The 19,476-nt window shown below is 39.6% G+C and overlaps 1 protein-coding gene and 1 long non-coding RNA gene across 3 annotated transcripts in view; both read right to left on the bottom strand.

Annotated features, from left to right (window-relative positions):
• Window positions 1-722, bottom strand: part of LOC122981240 (plasma membrane calcium-transporting ATPase 1-like) — a 102,713-nt gene extending 101,991 nt beyond the window's left edge. For both annotated transcript variants that reach the window (XM_044349893.1, XM_044349891.1), the window contains exon 1: window positions 235-722. The gene's annotated coding sequence lies outside the window, so the exon portion shown is untranslated. The remainder of the gene's footprint in view (window positions 1-234) is intronic.
• Window positions 1-19,476, bottom strand: part of LOC122981255 — a 571,779-nt gene that overhangs the window by 136,732 nt on the left and 415,571 nt on the right. The window lies entirely within an intron of this gene.

The following is a 19,476-nucleotide window of genomic DNA, read 5'->3' as shown; positions in this document are numbered from 1 at the left end:
AAGGTAAAGAAACGGTTTGTCAAACGTTACCCGGATGCTAAGCAGTGCGGACAACCGGGGACACGACAGACTCCTTAAAAACACGTTTTTTTTAAAAAAAAAATCACCTTAACGTCTCCTGACAGACATCGACGTTATGTTTCTTATCTGTTAAGTCACAAGTGAATTGAAAGGAAGCGGACTTGTGGCGAGTTAAAGTTTTTTTTAAAAAAGAACTGTGAAAATAGACGTTACCTCCAGTCGGGGGTGGTGAGGGAAGGGGGGGGGATCCTTGTCCAAACCTCGTCCTGTGGTTGTGTTGGTTGAAGCAGAGCAGCGTCTTCAGTTCAGAGGGGTTTGTCCATTTCCCCGCAGGGCTCCAACTTGACAACTGCAGTGGTGAAAAATGATTGACAGACCGGCTGGGAGAAAAATCTTCCAACGTCCCCTTTTTTTCTTCTTCTTCTTCTTGTTCCGACGTTTATATCAGGTTTTTTTCTTTTGACACTAATTGCATTCGTGCAAGCATCAGCTCTGGTCCTGCAGCGGCAGCCCCGGGGAAAGAAAAACAAACCGGATCCAGATTCAGTCAGAAATCAATCCGTTAAAAAGGGGGGAAAAAAACAATAAACTCCCCCCTCTCTCTCTCCTGGAATAAAAGCAGAGGAGGGAAAGACTGATAACAAAGAGCAGATCCAGTAAATGAGGACTGGTTGGTGTGTTTGTGTTGCAGAGCGGTGGGTGGGACTGGGGAGGGGGTGGTGGTGTGGTGGTGGTGGGGTGGGGGGGGGGTCCGGCACATTCAAACCAGCCCAGAGAAAAGACCCAACGTCCGGATCAGCGTCTTCTCCTCCTGGCTCGCTACGCTGGGGAAGTGAGAGAGGGAGGCGAACTGGTGCTGGAGACCGCGAGAGAGGGAGGGACCAGCCCGGGATTACCCTGTTTTTAAGGTGGATCTATGAAATAATTAGCTAATCAGGCAGAAACAGAGCCCTGCTATCGAGAACATCAGCCCCGGGGTTGTGATGCAGGCTGAAGCCCTGGAAACTTGAGAGGAAGTATCATCTGAGAGAGGAAAAAAAAAAATGCACATCTGGATCTATTCTGGAGCAAAGTATGGAGGCTCACTCCTGTCCAATGCAGAGAAATCAAAATGATGATACAGTATCTCATTTATGATTACACAGGCTGATATCTCCTTTTGACCTATTTTATAAGATAAGATATGATATGAAGACAGATGATTGCCACTTTTGGAGAAGAAAATCAGATATTTCAAAAATAAAATTAAACTATATAGAGAGAAAAAAAGAATTTCAAGAAAAAAAGTTCATTTCAAGAATAAAGTTGTAATATTTTGAGAATAAAGTCATAATATTTCATGAATTATATTTCAAGAAAACTGTCATATTTTGAGGAAAAAAAAGTCATAGTATGTCCAGATAAAGCTGAGAGACAGATTTAAATGTTTTTGTTTTGTTTTGTTTTTTAGTTATGTTAAGTTATGAGTAATGAGTAATGTTGGGGGGGAAGAAGACATGACAGGACCAGTATGTAGGATTTAGTGGCATCTACCATTACCGACTGATTACCCCTCCCCTCACCCTCCCCTTCCAAGCGTGTAGGAGAACCTACGGGGGCCATGAAACTTGCGAAAAACGCAAAAAGACCCTCTCTAGAGCCAGTGTTTGGTTTGTCTGTTCTGGGCTACTGTTGCAACATGCAACAACAATGTGCAACATGGCGGGCTCCATGGAAGAGGACCATGGATGTATTATAAGAGTTGGATACTGGACCAAAAATGGCACCCATTCAGTCCCATAAGAATTGCTCAGCTGGTGCATACACCAAAATAAGTTTCTAGCTTCTGGGTTTGCTTCCGTGTTGTGCAGCCCATTGAATATGCACAGTAGTGTTTTCCCCACTGGCCCCGTCCATGAGTTCCCGAATTTATAATGGTGGTCTATGGGGAAAATGCTTTATGGGCCACAAGGGGATTTTTCACTGCAATACCACGAGTGGCCACTGGGAACAATTGGCTGCAAGGCTGAGCAGCGGAGCCCTAAGCAGCTCTTATTATACGTCTATGAAGAGGACCTGTTCCCCATGTAGATATGAAGAGCTCATTCTAAGCTAATGAAAACACAACAATTCTTAGTTTCAGGTAATTATACACTAATTAAAACACAGCTATAAATATTATATTAAATTTCTGCCAAGTCCGTTCCATTAGATGCCACTAAATTCTACACACTGCACCTTTAAGTTGTAATACCTTCATTTTAAGAAAAAAGTTGTAACATTTCAAGAATAATTTTGTTGAGAATAAAGTTAAAGGTTAAAGTTAAATAAAGTTGTAATATTTTGAAATAAAAGTAATAATATTTCAAGATTAAAGTTGTAATATTGTGAGAGAAAAGTTGTATCATTTCAATAATAAAGTCATAATATTTCAAGAAAACAGTCATGATATTTCAAGAATAAGGTCATAAGGTTTTGTTTTTATGTTGTGTGTCATACCGTTCTCTCTACCGCTGTTTTCCTGCCTTCTCTGCACTTTCCACTATTGAATAAAGGCAAACATACATGAAGAGGTAAAACCATCCTGACAAAGTGAATATTATTTTGACGGGTAGAACTTTATTATCTTCTCTCTAATCCTATTAATCATCTCATGACCCCTCAGATTTGTTCTCTGACACCTCAGAGGGCTCACAACCCCCAAGTTGGGTACCACTGCTTTAATTTGTATCCAATAAAAAAAATACCAAATTTAATCTGAGTGAAATTGAATCTCCCCTGAATCAAAACAGCACAGAGTCTGCATTGAATAGCAGTGTATTGAATCATTTTTGTATCATGAACATGTCTCTAGCTATGTTTTTAAACTTCGGAGAGCAACAGACACTTGTCTTTACAGACGTTTTATGGCAGTCGATGAGTATGTTTAACGTTTTCAACTGGGGTGTTTTTTTAAACTGCCTTGGTGAAAATCTACTAAATTGCTCCTATGATATGATTAAAGCTCATGCATTTCAATGTACATTGTTTTAAAATGTGGCTATGAAAAAGTAGGCACCATTATCAACAAGAGATCAAGATATACTGTACATTAATAATACTGTTTGAGCTCATGTGTGGTGAATTTTTCTGGTCCAAACACAGAACATGAACAAAGAATCTGAAAAGAAAATTCTCTCTGACTGCCAACTGGCCACTCAATCAGCTCTGCCTCCTACGCTATGCTAATGACAGAGAGGCAGAGAGGTGGTTAAAGCTGCCATTTAACAGCACAGCACACTGCTTCACTTTCAATAAAATAAAAAAAAAAATGACTGCAGATGAAGGAGAGCCACTGATTGTGATAACTCTTCCCAAAGTCACCGTCAGTTACCACCATTCACAGCTCGTCATCCTTTTTCATAATATAGATAGGAAATATAGATAGAAATGCTGTGCAATTTGCTGTATTATTAATGCCCTAACCTTACATAAACCTTACGTAAAATGGATTAAAGATTAAGGCTGGCAATAGTCTATATTTTTCTTATTGTCAACAAATCTCAATTGTAGAGCCAAACCAACAATGAACTCATCCTACTTACAAGTATTGTGTGTGTATCCAAAACCTGATATATATCTCATTCCTCTGTGCCATAGATCTCCATTGTTATCCAAAAACTGTTAAAACCACTTCAAATTAGTTACACTGCTGCCCTGGGTGACATGTTCCTTTGCCCCCGAAGAGTATGATTACAGTAGTTTGTTTAGAAAAGGATCCAAAGACTAATAATAGCGATTACGTTTTCATCTCTCCTGAAGAGCATTTCCTGTAAGGCAGACACCACTGCACACGTGCGGAGTTGTGGTTCCGTTTACAGCTTTGCTAGCTTGTTGTGCTACATATCGCAACCTCTTGACTGTGTATTGAAGTTCTTTGAGAAATTTACAGTGTAGTACAAAGAAACACAAAGAGGTTGTGAGAGTGACAAACTTATTGATGTTATTACTTTTTGAAGCCATTTCTAAACAAACTATGATAACCATTGTCTTCAGGGATGAAGGAACATGTCACCCAGTGCAGCGGTGTGACTCGCTGACATGTTTTTAAGAGTTTTGGGACGACAGCAGAGGTCTATGAGGAATAAGATATATCAGGCTTTGGATACACACACAATACTTGTAAGCAGGATGAGTTTATTGTTGGTTTGGCTCTGCACTTGTCATATCCTTTTTATCCTTTTTGTCCACATCAGGGCAGCAGAAACAAACCTTAAACACAACTTTGATACATAAACACCATATAAATTTGATATGGTGAAACTGCTAGTAAGCAGTTGCTTATTTACGCAGACACAGAACAACAATAATTTCGAGTCATGTTTGTGTCCACCTGATCGATGTTAGTTCAATATTTCCTCTCCTTTTAACTCTGGTTTTGGTCTCCACCAACTCCTGAGGAAATACTTTGGAGCTGCTAAATGCTCCACTATGTTCACCAGCTGGTCTTTAACTTTGTCTGTTTGTAGTTTGGTGCTGAGCAGGAAGAGTAAAGGTGGCGGGAAAATCAAAACACTGAGTAAAAGACACTATAAAACTGAGATTAAGTGCAGAGTCTTGTGATAATTCTCTGTGTTGTCATCACTACAAGCAACCCCTTTCACATACAAGTGGTCATGTGATCCATTGATAATATTAAAATATTGATTATAGCCACTTTAAATAATGTTGTATTTGCATCTTTGCTGTCACGTGGTCCTTTCTTCCTTTTACATTTGATTGATGCTAAATTCAAGGATGTTGTTTTAAGAGAATATTATAATTACAGACTGTCAACAGTAAATCATTGTGTAACTTAAGAGATTTTTCCCTGAATACCACACAGACAAGGTCACTGTAGTGCTTTCAGCCCTGAGTAATGTCTGCAGAGCTTCCTCTCAGGCTACCACCAATCATATGGTTTGGACAAAAAAAAAGTCAACAAAGCACTTGTTACTGCTTGTAAAGCGAATTTATGTGAGTGTTCAGTTACAACTCAAGGCACCTACATGAGCTAACAAGCATTTTTATCAACTGTCAGACATCATCTGGATTTTGGCAACTGCACAGTCTGAGGACACTTTTATGGAGATTTTAGTGAGTAAATCAAAATGAAACTGAAAATATGGGAGGAACAAAAACTGGATTTTGAAAATAATAAACTTTCAAAGTCACCTGGTAATATTGGTGAAAAGTTTTTCTTTACATTCATGCAACATTTCAGTGTTCCCGCTGTGAATCAGATGGGAGGAATGTGCCGCATCAGGACTCACCTGCCTGATTCTCTGCAGTCCTTCACCTCCCCTCCTGAACACACTGTTGTCACAACACACCTGTGTATCTAATGTCAATACATCCTGCAGAGTCTGCAAGCAGGATGGGCAGGAGAAACACTGAACATTTCATGTGAAGAGACAATGACCACAAAGTCCATCAAAACTCAAAATAAACTGTGGTAGATAAAGGGGACACCTATAGAATGAGCTGATTTTTGGTGTATTCCTTCTATAGCACCAAGTACACCAGGTAATGGTGTACTTTGTGCACTTGGTGTAATGGTGTACTACAATGAAATTGGCTTTATTTACTGTATCTGGCGATTATTTAATGAAATCTAAATCAACCATCAAACAATGGTGGCTCTGGTTTGATGAAGTCTGACAGGCAGCTGGCAAAGTTCATCCGTGCTGCATAAATTTCTGTCACTGTTGTGGAGAGTTGTGAAAACTTTCCTCTCAGGTGTTACTTGATTGTTTTAATTTGTTTTTAATTTGAAGTAATCACTATTAACGGCACCACCATCAAAATATCCTCACAAGTGAGCCGATACCTTTCTTAAAAAGCTCTTTATCACTTTTTCTAAAACACTGATGTATTGAAGCTTCAGTGACTCACTTTGAAGAAACTTTGAAGTAAAGGCAGAGGTTCAATAGTGTTGAATCTTCTTATCGAACCTAATTAGGTTTAGCTTTCAACATTTGCAAGTAATGAGAGTATAAATGAAACTCTCTTTAATCACCTTTTGTTAATTGAGAAGGTAGAAACACTGCAGTTTTGAGTGTCAGTCTAATTAATGTTGACAACCTGTAGCTATCACCCAAGAATGAGATAAGCAACAGAGGATATGAAATTTTAATTTATAAACAGTTAAATAACAGCTGGAGCCTACTAACTTTTTCACCAGCTACTTAATCTACATACTACAAGTCCTGATCTATGAAGCGGATCGTCTTCAGTTACGGTGTGATGAAGAGTAACCACTCTGTCAGCCTTGTTGAACTACAACAGCAAACAGTCCACTCACAGCCAAAGAGTTGTGAAACAGAGCTATGTTTCTTTTTCTTCACAAATGATCACATTTTGCAGAGAGCATGTTAACCAGACAAACAAAAGATGGACTTAAAGCTGTTACTGAATTAATGTAAATTAGATACAATCTGCCACCAGTTTATCATTTTCACAGACAAAAGCAGAGATCAGCACTGACTCAAAATGAGAATCTGCTATCGTTACCTGGATGCTTTCCAAATTGTTGCTAAAAAGAGCAATAAGATATAAAAGTTTTTTTAATTAGTTAGTTTTGGAGTGTAACAAACTTGGAACTGAATCCAAAATGAACCCAACCCTACACTGGAGTTGGTCATTGTGCTAAAATGATGTTTGAATTGCTCCTAAAACTAAAAACCTAAGAGTCTTAAAGGAAAATTCTTGTGTTCTCCAGTCTGGATCTTCATAACTCATAACTGAGGCTGTTCTGACTGAGGGTCAATTTGCCATTTCTGATGTAGAGGATAAGCAGCCATTATACCTGTTGTTTTTAATGTTCTTAGAAGATGATGATAAAAGCAAATTTCTCCTGTTTGCTACCGCCTCTCTGACATGAACACACACTACAACCCACAGCCTCACACCTGTAAACAAACCAGTGTGAGCAGATGAACAGGCAGCAGTATGGTTTGCCAGAAAGTTGTTCTGGAGGTAGATCGTTGTGCAGCCAGTTTAACAGCAGCTAATTTATCAGACTGTTGGAAAAGGTTTATGTAAAATTGAAGTTTATTTAGAAAGCTCAGGAGGCTCGTACTGCTTGATATACAGTGTGACAATAACAAAAAACACTGGAATTTTCCTTTAAAATTGAGACTGACATACCCACTGTTTCTTGTGGTGTTTATTTTTGTATGTTTCTCCTAACTTGGCCAGTTAGACGCTCCTTTTTAGCTTTAAGCTGTTTTGTGAATGGGCCCTTGATCTATAACCTAAACCATCAAAAGCATTTGATTGGTTGCTGGAGGCAATCCAGAACCTGAAGGGGGAGCAACCTGAGAGACTCTGTTCAGGGAAAACAAGTCACCTTTCCATCTGTTCATGGCTGCAAAGACAGCAGGAGCTCACACACACACACACACACACACACACACACACACACACACACACACACACACACACACACAGGCAATGAATACTGGTTACTTGAAATTTCAGCAAAGTTCTTGTTTGACAACCACTGTAGTTCCTGTAGATTTCTCAGTGAATTTGGTTCTGATTTGTTTTGTAGTCACATTTCTGAATTTAATATCCATTTTCTGAATGCAATAAAAAAAAAAAAAAAAAAGCAGCTGGGCATACAGACTGGTTTTCCTGGACCACTTGTTACTTAATGGCTTCCTGTTCAACCAGCCCACATGATCAGTCCCATAAAAGTTCTGTATGAGTCAGTTTGCTTTATCAAATCTATCTTTTAAGTTTTTCTCTTTAAAGGAGTTGCTCTCATTTCCTTCCTTCAGTGGAAAGGAAACTTATGTCTTTAACCCAACCTCCAACACCACCAACTATACACTATAGTTGTATAAGAGTATAATTAGATATGTATGAACAATTTCATTATAGAAATGCGTTAATGGGAGAAATCATTATAAGCCGTATTTAATAAAATAAAAAATAAAAAATAAAAAAAAAGCTTGGTGCAGCACAGACGGAAGCAGGCTGCTGACGGATCTTGTTGTCTGCGGTGTAATAGCGTCATACATCACTGTGTGATGTGTTATTGGTGCTTCTGCCCTGCAGTTTCACAGATACGAAAGACTGATTCCACCTGCAGCTCAGAGTTACTGCAGCACCGAGCAGCTGTGGCTGAATTTCATGGAAACATGGTTTTATATATTTTCTGTTTTATTTTTAGCTTCGTGGCTTTGTGACACTTTGGTTGTGAGTTAAATATGTAAATAACTGATGGATGAATTATCATGAGATTTGGTTCAGAAGTTCAGGGTCTTCAGAGTTTTTCTGGCTTTTCATGTAGCAGCAGCAACCTTGTGTACTGAACCTACATTTACATTTTGTCCAAAGCGACTTACAAGTGAGGTAAGACAATCAAGAGGACAGTGACTCAAAAGAGCTGTGGTACAAATTCTGAAGTAGCTGTCTAGGTACAAGTGCAATAAGAAACACTAGACAGAAGGTTTTGTTTGTATAAGAAATACCATTAACAACCAGAAAGAAGTGCAACAATCAACAAAGTGCTAAAAGGTTAAAGGGGCTCGAATGTTTTCAGGCTTTCAGTTTCTTGAATGCACTAAGGCAGTCAGCAGGCCGTATGGAGCTGGGTAGCTCATTCCACCATCGCGAAGCAACAAACAAAAAGAGTCTGGATCATGAATTTGTACCAGGCAGACCAGAGGGGTCGGTAAGGAAACATATACGGCCTGATGAGTCACTCAGTGTAGGAAGGTGCAAGTCCATTCATCGCCTTGAAGGAAAGCATCAAACCTTTGAACTTGATACGAGCTGCCACAGAGAGCCAGCGGAGGAAGATTGAACAGAGGTATCTGTAAATGTCCAGTAGATTTTTCAGAATACTTCTCGGTTCAACTTTGACTCAACATACTGCATAGGTGGATTCAGCGGGGTGGCCAAGGGGGGCACCGCCTCCCCTGGAATTTGACTGGAAACCCAAGATGCCATGTCACATTATTAATTACTTCTGCCTCACTGTGTTTAACCCACAAGTTAGTCTTCCTGCTGTCTTTGTTTGGATGTACAAGATGCAAGATGGAATCAAAAAGTGTGTCCCATGTGCAGTGTTGCCACCTAATTTTCACATCACATTCAGCGACTTTTAAGACCTCTTCAGCAGTTTTTTTTTTGTTTTTTTTTTTTAAAGCCAAGCCTCAGAGCCTGTTTAGGAAGACATTAGCTCATGTCCCTTGAAAAGATCACCAGTATTTCTCAGTGCACTCATCCTGCTCACTGTGGCTGCAGGACTGGAGGCTGACTGTGCTCAGTGAGTCCACAGAGCAGCAGCAGCTAAGTCCAATGAGCTGTGAATGTGCATCGACCAATCACTAATCCCTATTGTTTGTCTGGGAAATTCTCCTTTGTTTTTGTGCTAAATAAAATAATTGATTATTAAACTGTTAACTTTTTTTTTTTTTTAACACAATAGCACAAAGTTCACAAGAGTTAGTTTATTCTTAAGCCTCTCTACTCAAGATATTTCAGTTACACAGTCTATTTAACTTCAAAACCTTTGTTTCAACTGTTTCTGTAGCCTCTGCTTTCTAACTTTGTCAGGCTTTGTCTTCCTGTCTAGGAGACTATAATAAATATAAATTATAGTCAAGTGGCTATAATTGATATTTTTTATAATAACAATGTATCAAATGACAGTGTGTAATGTCAGAGGCGTCGCTCGTAGTGATGAACCGACAGAGAATTATCAGCGACTCTGCAGCTGCTCTCGGCTTTGCGGAGCTTTATAGTGAGTTTCAGCTCATTGTTTAGCTGTCCGGCTGCAACTTTACTGTTTTGGTTCACTCTCAGAGTTCTCACAGTGTCATTTTCAGCTGCAGCAGGCGGCTGTTTTCAGAAGAAAAGCTCTAAAAACACACTGTACACTACCTGCTCAGCACCAAACAGCAAACAGACACAGTTAGCTGTAGACTAGCTGGTGAACATAGTGGAGCTTTTAGCAGCTAAAGAGCCAGATATTTCCCTCAGGAGTTGGTAGAGAGCAAAAACAGAGCTAAAAGAGAGTGACTATTGGACGTACATTCACCAGGTGGACAGAAACATGACTCCAAATGAATGATAATGTTGCTCCATAACTGCTGGATGTGGAAATAAGCAACTGTTTGCTAACAACATATTAACTTAAAAGGTGATGATATGTCAGTGTTGTGTTTGCAAGTTGTTTCCGCTGCTCCCAACAAGCCAAAAAATTAGTTAATGCAGGTAAAACAATTTAAAACAATTTTAATTTCAATTTTACCTCCAAAAAAAAAGTTGTTTAGATGATCTGGATGAACATCAGTCTTGAACGTTGGCTGATCGTGTTCCTGTCTGTTGCCCTGCTGTGACATCTTGAGTGATTTCAGGCACAGATTTGATGAGTAAAATGTTTTCAGAAAGGATAAGAACGACGGCTCAAACTCTGAAAAGGTTGTAAAAAACAAAATTGTCCTTTAATGTTTCATAGTAATGAGTCCAACTTTTAAAGTCACATGTTAACAGAGAGTTCTTTTACAAGTGATTTTACTGTGAAAATGTGCAAGAAGAGGAACAAATCTAAATTTTAATCTGATTCACGAAATCATCAATCGGCAGTCCTGCTGGAATGCAGAGCAGTTTTCCACAGAAACTTTTCAGTGTTAATGTTAATTATGAAATGGAGGCTGTGATTCAAATCCATCAGGCTTATGTAACGCTGTGACTTCCTGGGGTCAGGATCCACCTACACTGCAGCTATCTGACAACACACAGCATTTAGACAACTACTTGAGGTGGAAACACATAAATCTCTCCATATATGCACTGACAAGGGTGACTGGATGTTGTATCCATGGCTACCTTCTCACGTAATCTGTATTATTTTTATCACAAAGACTTTTCTGTTTTTTCTCCCGAGCCTCCCGCTAACATGATATACACAGATTCAGTTCTATATGTGAAGGAACCAAACAGGCTCGATAACAGAGAGGGTTTTATCATCAGCGGTATGGACAAACATGGAGTCCATGTGACTTTAACTGATGTACAAGTCAGTGATATGGTTTCTATTTGCTGTATGTTTGCAGGAGATATGGTTGTAAGTAATTAGGATAGACAGATTTTCTCACTTTCTCTGCTTCCTGAAACTAAATCTGGGCGCTGCTCAGGAGGTGATACTAAATGTAAGTTTCAGGTATTAGTCGGCTGCAGTTCTGTCGATTAGCCACTATTTTACCACTGCGTCTGTATGGAGAGGAACAGTGAAAAACGCTTGTAGGACAAACCAACATGTCCAGACCGTCACTGGTGAGAGGAGGACGCTCAGAGGGGGCTGCAAGTCAGTGGTTAGAAACCAAAAAGTGAACCAGAAAAATTTCACAGCAATACAACACACAGTCAATCACACAGTCAATCAGAGTAGGGGAAATTAAAAAAAGATCAAACGAGATTATAGGAAAATTAATGAACACAGTGGAGCAGAGGAGTAAACTGAAAAAATATAGTTGCCTGGATGACATTATGTCATGATGTCTCCTTTAAAGTTTGTGGGGTTTTTTTTTTACTTTTTAAATCTTATTTTCATCAGTTTTTATTATATATGAAAATAAAACTAGAGAGCCTGTCTAGTGGGAGATTTATCATTCATAAATGAAGACCTCAACATCTGTGTGTTTAAGCCAGAACAGTTTTAATCAGTGTGAAGATACAGTCTGTAGAAACCCCAAATCCCCAGACTAATTTCACAGTTTTGATCATATTGTTCTGACTCCGTTATTATTATCAGTGGAATAAACAGCTTCACTGAGCTCACCTTGGACTGACGGAGCTAAATTTAAAATTACTTTAATGTAACCCTGACAAATTCAAATGCGTGCAGTTTAACCACGACCTCATCCGTATCTTCAGTTGACGAAGAAGAAATACAGCCTTCGACAGTCGAGGTGAAAGGTCAGGAGAGAATCCATACGAGGCGACGTTGTTCTAGATCGAACATCGATTCCTGTCGCCTGCTCAGGGAGTCTCCCATCATCCTCATCGTCACAGCTCCTGCAGCCAGCTGTCAGCTGATGGATACCCAGGCAGAGGGGTCCCCGCCCTGGGCAGTAGGATGAGGCTTCCCCCCTGGCCTGGAGCTCTGTTGGTGGTCCCGGACATGGAGTCTAACCCTGTCATTACTGCTGCCCAGGGGGGAGGGGCTGCTCACTGATACTATTAACTTTTCATCAGCACCTCCAGCTTTCAACTCAGAGGATCTCCTTTCATTTCACCAGTCCATCATGCACTTAGAGATATATATATATATACATCCACAGACACGCTGCCAGTCACTCAAACTTACCATCCTCTCATAAAAAGCAGAATATCATCATCGCTGCTACAGCTCAGAAACTTCACCACTGACCAGAGGTGTGAGAAGTAATTTAAGTTGAACATGTCTTGGACTAGTTATGCATACATTTTCACATCAGTATTTTTGTTCGATATCGAAAACACTTCTTTAAAGACTCTCGTAACCTGACACTGATGGTTCAATCAGCTGATGCTTCTGCACTCACACTGACCATCACAGCTGACATTTTACTGTGAGACCACATGTGCATTTTATGAGAAATGAAAGCAGAAGCACAAACTGATGATAAAGATAACATTTCTACTTGATTTGACTCATTTGGACGCTGAAGCTTCATATTAGCTTCAGATAAACTTTTAAATACATTTTTACACAGAAGGAGGCTTGTGGATTTTGTCCTCCATCACTTACATTGTAAGTGCATTATGAGGGCATCTTCTAATGGCCAGTATGAACAGAAGGGATGATTACAGCAACAAAAACATGTTTCAATGTTCATTTGGGCTCCTGACTGTTGTTTTAAGACAGACTTGAAAAATTGTGAACCCGTCCTTTAAGCCTCTGTGTCACATTTGGTAATAGGCTTAATTTTGATCACCATGTGAACTCTCTTTAACTTTATCTTATTTATTCATATTTTGTTACTCTATACATTCCTTGGAGTTATGTCTTTTGTAAAGCGCTTTGTAACTTTGGCTTTGAAAAATACGATAAAATTATTATTATGACTCTCTTCCCATCACCTTGCAGACCTGGAGTCTCGAAGAAGAAGATCTGCAGCAGCTGATCTGAGTCGACCAAACCGAACGATCCAGACTCACCTCAAAAACTGCATCTGGTATTCAGACACTCAACGATCCAACAACGGCTGAAGGAGCTTATGGTGTCTTAGTGTGATTTAGTGTTGATGTGTTTGTGGGTTTGATTCTTCTGATCTTCTGCAGTTAAGCAGCAACACATCAACACATCCAGCCTGTTCTCCAATTCTCCACCAGGAGAACTGTGAAATAGCAGGTTGTGATTTTGTGTGTGTATGTGTGTGTGCGTGTGTGTGTGTGTGTGTGTGTGTGTGTGTGTATGTGTGTGTGGGCGGGCTCTGGCCTTTTCCCCTCCTCTCCCACGTCCTCCAGCTCTGCCGCAGCATTAGCATGCAAACAGCAGCTGCAGCGCTGCACCCCATCGCTCACTTCAAACAGCAGCACAACCTAAGCTCCCACACACACACACACACACATGTACATATATATACACACACACATACATACACACACACACACACACACACACACACACACACAGGGACACACTATGACCACATTGCACAGTTTATATATCACAACAGTAGAAGAAATATCACTTTGTACATGTCAATGAGATGTATTCTTTTGACATTCAACCCACGCAGTAAGTGACACACACACACACACACACACACACACACACAGTTAACAACCCACACAGTGTGAGCACTGTGCACACACACACACACACACACACACACACACACACACACACACACACACCTGAACACACACAGTTGCCATTAACCTGCACTCAGTCTGTTTTTCTGCAGAGCCAATTCAGCTGTTCAGGATGTTTTCTTGTTTCTTCACTTTCTTGGATTTAAAGTTGTGCGTCAGGAGATTACAGAGAAGCTACAGAGTCTGTTCATCACAGCCTCGACCAGAACCCAACCTGCTCCTCCTCAAAAATGTATCTACACTTTAAACTATAGGGACAAGGATACAAACACTGGTATGTACAGTTTCCAGGAAATAGCCATGGCCTTGCAAACTGAGTCTGACACATTAACACCACATTGTTATCCAGAGTCCAGTATGCAAACCTGGACACACCCCACACCCGCAAAGCTCAACACAAACATGAACTGATGTGTTGTCTGTAATTATCTTTAAATCTCTAAATTCTAGACCCGACCCGATAATATAAGACTTGGCTTGACCTGTAATCAAATAAGGGCTCAGAGCTGTTGCCAGGCAGTACAGGTAAAAGCCTGTGGTGTAAGAGGAAATCATTAAATCATAGAATAAGTGAAACAATACAATGATATGTGCACATTTCAGATGTTTCCTGTGGAGTGGAACTTTATGCAAAGCTCGCACCATGTGGAAACAGAACCACAATTTAATGTCAGTTTACCTCATGTGCTTAAATCACATGACAGGACTTTGCATTTTTATCATTAGATCACTAAGGACTGATGTTTTGCATATGGATTCATTTATGTTTATTGGACATAAATGAGGCTTTTCAGATACACAGATGAGAAGCAGGAATAGTTTAACCTACTTATTTGCACATATTTATAGTTTGCACAACTATAATTGGCAGCTCTGGTATGCAAACATGCCAACAAACATCAGCTACCTGTTCACTGTTCATTGTCAGTCACACAGAGTTCTTTTCTGCTGCAACGACTAATCAATTAATCAAATAAATCAGTGTACAGAAAATAATTTAGATACTTGATTAATCATTTTACTCATTTTTTTAAGCAAAAATTCACTAGTTCCAGTTTCTCAGATGTGAAGATTTGCTGCTTTTATTTGTTATATATGACAATAAACTGAATCTGATGGTTTTGGACTGTTGGTCAACAAAACAACAACAAAACAGGACATTTTTCACTATTCTCTAACAATTTATAGAGTAAAAATTTAATGATTAATTAAGAAAATAATCTGCAGATTAATCAATAGTGAAAATTAGAGTAAGTTCCTGTAACCTTGAGCTTCCTATAATCTAAACTTTGAAGAATTTGTAACATCTTGGTTCGAGGCTCTGTCTTGTAATTCCACTGAGTTTTAAAACCAGAATGTTTTGGAAATATATCATTTTCATGCCCGACTTGGTCTTTCAATCAATAGAAGGGCCTCACCAGGAGTAGAAGGTGGACAGAACAGAGCAAAGACCAGTTCTCCAGAGCCAAGTGCATCCCTCAAGACAGGTCAGCTATCCGGAAGGATACGCGAGCAGCAGATAGTCATGCTCTCTCTGTTCTGTAGTGTCAAAAAATCATCCTGCTGCCTGATTCTCTCCTGAATCAGAGCATGAGGAGGTGGCGATGAGGAAACTGGGGGAAGAACAGACTTCTAGTACTGGCTCGACTTCCTCCATCACTCCCATGACCTTAATTATTAACGTCATAGCATCCCATCGATAGTCTCCAAAGCTAACAGTGACAGGACAAGACTGGTAGTAATGGACACCAGGGAGGGAACCAGGCAAGACATGAAGAAAAGTATGACTTAAAGCAGCCTGCAGTTTGTTTATCATAATCATAAAATCCATAGATTAATGTGTGATTGACCTGAGGACCGATCTCTGCTTCAACACAGATGGTGGTCTCTAATTACACATTCCCAACATTTGGGGGGGTTGGTGGGAACGGGAGCAGAGTGCATTAATTAGCAGACATGAAGCTGCTCTTTTAATGAAATACGATCCAGAGCTGCAGAGAAGACAGAGTTCAGTCAACTGAGTGTTGCTGATGAGTCTTACTGTATATTTATGTGTCTTTATTGTGGGTTTCAGTGTCTGTGTGTGAGTGTATGTTCATATATTGCGTAATGACCACATCACTGTAATTGCTCAGTAATCATCTTTCAGCCAACTTCACTTGCTGACGTCACAGACGTCACTCTGTATCAACTCCAGGAGTCAGATCCATTGAACTGCATTGAAGCCAGAAATATGGATTAACAGTCTTTTCCTTAAAGACGTGCATACACACAATTCCGTTTCATAAATCCTAATTGTTGTGGAGCTGATCGAACCCGATTTCCACTCCCACGGTAAGACGTAAAATTAATGTAGACACTTAATCGCCTGTTTACATATTGATATTCTGTAGATCTGTCAGTGAAAAAGGTGGCACAGGAGAAGCTAAATTTCAGAGATGAGTCATTACTTTTTCTTTCAAAGAATCAGTACTGTTAGCAGTAATGTTAGCTAACGTTAGCTGCAGTAGAAACTGAAATACAAGTTTCACCAATCAGGAGCTACAATAGATGTGTTTCCATTCACCCATCTTTATTTGCATTTTCAATTTGTACATTAAAAAAACCTGAGTGGAAACAATTAAAGTTTGAGAAAAATCTCAAAATATACAAAAAAGTTATGTCGATAAAAGCAGAATGTGGCAAAGTGCAATGGAAACAGATTTAGTGAGTAAATCAATGACGTACATGAAGCATGTGACTTAAATGTCCACTGAAGACAAGTAGGTCTATCTGTGGACTCTCAGTATCTACACAACATTTCTACTTTACTACATGACACCCCCACTCGGTTAGGTTTAGGCATTAAAGGACCAGTGTGTAGGATTTAGTGGCATCAAGTGATGAGGTCGCAGATTACCGAATACCTCCCCTCGCCCTCCCCTTCCGAGCGTGTAGGAGAATCTACGGTGGCCGCGAAAAACACGAAAGACCCTCTCTAGAGCCAGTGTTTGGTTTGTCTGTTCTGGGCTACTGTAGAAACATGGCGGTGCAACATGGCGGGCTCTGTGGAAGAGGACCCGTAAAGGGCTCATTCTAAGGTAACGAAAACACAATGATTCTTATTTTCAGGTGATTATACACTAATTAAAACATACTTATGAATATTATATTCCATTTCTGCCGAGTCTGTTCCACTAGATGTCACTAAATTCTACACACTGCACCTTTAATTTGAATTTACTTTTGCTGATATCCTGGAAATTCAGTGAAAATTTGCACTAAATTTAGATGGAAACCTACAGTAGATAATGTTTGATTTCATGGATGTCTGCAGGTTGTTGAATGACACTTTACAACAGTAATTAGGTCATTTGTCTATTCGTCCGTCTTTTACAATATTGTTCAGTCTTTAATTGTTGAGGAAAAGTAATGTAATACATTTCATCATAACTTTTTATTTAGTTAATTTAGTGAAAAACAGGTCGTCAACAAAAAACAATTACACCAGTGAACATGCAGTGGACATAGAGGTTGTTCAGTTGTACAAATACCAAGATGTTCACGTCAACAGCAAACTGGACTGAACAGACACAGATGTGTACTGTGTGTGTATGTACTGGATGTATGTTCTATATACGTGTTTCTAAAAGAAGTGGAACCGTTTAACATGCAGCAGCTCACAAAGACAGCAGCTACTAAATACTGTTTTCCGTCTTTCCTCCCTCACTGTGACACACACACTTCAATTATACAGTGTGCATGTGTGTGTGTGTGTGTGTGTGTGTGTGTGTGTTGAGGCTTGATTCAGATGTGACTGTGCCACCTAAATCATGTAGGCGCTGCAGTAGAGTGTCAGATATCGACGCCATGGCAACAACACAAAGCTGTGTGCTTACATAAAGATGATCAGAGTTTCAGAGTGAAAAGACAAACTGATCAAAAACAGACAAAGACTCACCTGAGGAGCTTCCGCCCTCGTCTGAACTAAACCGATCTGATCCGAGACCCCGTTTACACTGAGCCTCTTCATGTGTCTTTGGCGAATCGCATAGAAATCTGATGTCAGAAAGTGTAAAAACGTCCAAGCCAGGTGTTGACAGGTGTAAATGCATTTGTCTCTCATTAGACTAATATGTAAACTTTACTGCTTTGATGTGTCACTACATAAGTGAGCTATCTGTGGAAGTTGTCTCGACGTTAAGATTCACCAACTGGCTAATCAATATCAACCTTTGATTTTTTTATCTATCGCAAAGCAAGGTCATTTTAATAGGTAAGTTTATTAATGAAAGGTAATTTGTTCATTTTTATCCATTTGAATGCTTCACTAGTTTTGTATCAAGACTTTATCTGTTGTTTTAACTTCCTGCCAATTCAAAGCGATCACTTCCTGCTGCTATTTCACATTAAAAGCTTTGTGCAGGCGAATCATATGGAGGCTTTTTATTGATAAGCAACTAAAGGAAACATTGCAGATGATAGTACAGACTGCTTTTGTTTTGCTATAACTTTGTGTACACAACAAGTGCTTTTTTTTCAGCACTTTCCCCCCAGCAGACAAGTTCTAAATATCACAGTAATCATCCACATTGAGCAGGTTGGATGAAAAGCTGCAGGTGATAAGATCTTTGTGGTGATAAGAGGTTATGAGAAACAACGAAACTTTTACTGTCAGTCCTGTTGAACAGGAAACTTACTTATTTACATTTCAAGGGATTTCCCACGGACTGGATTTATCTCTCAAGGGGAGGTGAGGTGACTTTAATCCAGTCTGGAGTACTAATGTGGGTAATTTTTCACTCGTCCCCGACTACTAATTAAAGCTGGTATTACCTAATGTTTTTTTGCAAACTCACTGGAATTTGACTTTTGTTAAAAATGTCAAAAACATATTTTTGACAGGAAATAATTAAAGCCATCACTGGTCCGACTGCTGTCCAGCTAGTCATTTTTGCCTGCTGCTACCCTTATTATTAGTACTCATATTTCTGTTATTATTGTCGTTGTTATTGTTGTTGTTGTGCCTCTCTGTGTGTCTCTCTCCCCCCCTCACCCCCTCCCTCCATCTTTCTCTCTCAACCCAACTGGTCAAGGCAGATGGCCGCCCACCTAGAGCCCGGTTCTGCTCAAGGTTTCTTCCTGTTAAAGGGGAGTTGCTGCTGTCGCCAAGTGTTTGCTTATGAGGGACTGTCTGGAAATTAAAGAGTACGGTCTAGACCTGCTCTATGCGAAACGTGCCCTGAGATAACTTCTGTTGTGATTTGGTGCTATATAAATATAAAGTGACTTGATGTGACTTGAGGGGAGCTAAGACCCTGTAATATCATCAAATAAGCTGTTATGTCAACTACAGTACAGGTTAAGTAGATATGACTATTCCCTTCTGAAATTACAGATCACATTCTGTAATTTTATGATGGTTAAAACGCTCTCTAGAACAATGAGTTAAATTACCAAAAGGCACAGTGAATATTTTGTTCCCCCACCTCCCCGTGTAATGAAATCCCTGCCCGAATGCAGCCTTAGTTTGGTTTTGGGAGGTGTTTTCATGTCATGCTGTTAGCTTCTCCTTTATAAAAAATTAAAATGATCATATTTGTGGTCAAATGTACAGCGGTAAAAACTAAACACAGATGTGTTTTAAGTACCGTTTTCAGC

Source organism: Thunnus albacares, chromosome 4 (assembly GCF_914725855.1).
Source record: "Thunnus albacares chromosome 4, fThuAlb1.1, whole genome shotgun sequence".
Classification (NCBI taxonomy): domain Eukaryota; kingdom Metazoa; phylum Chordata; class Actinopteri; order Scombriformes; family Scombridae; genus Thunnus; species Thunnus albacares.
Note: the sequence above shows the minus strand (reverse complement) of the source record. Positions and strands in the feature narration are given on the sequence as shown.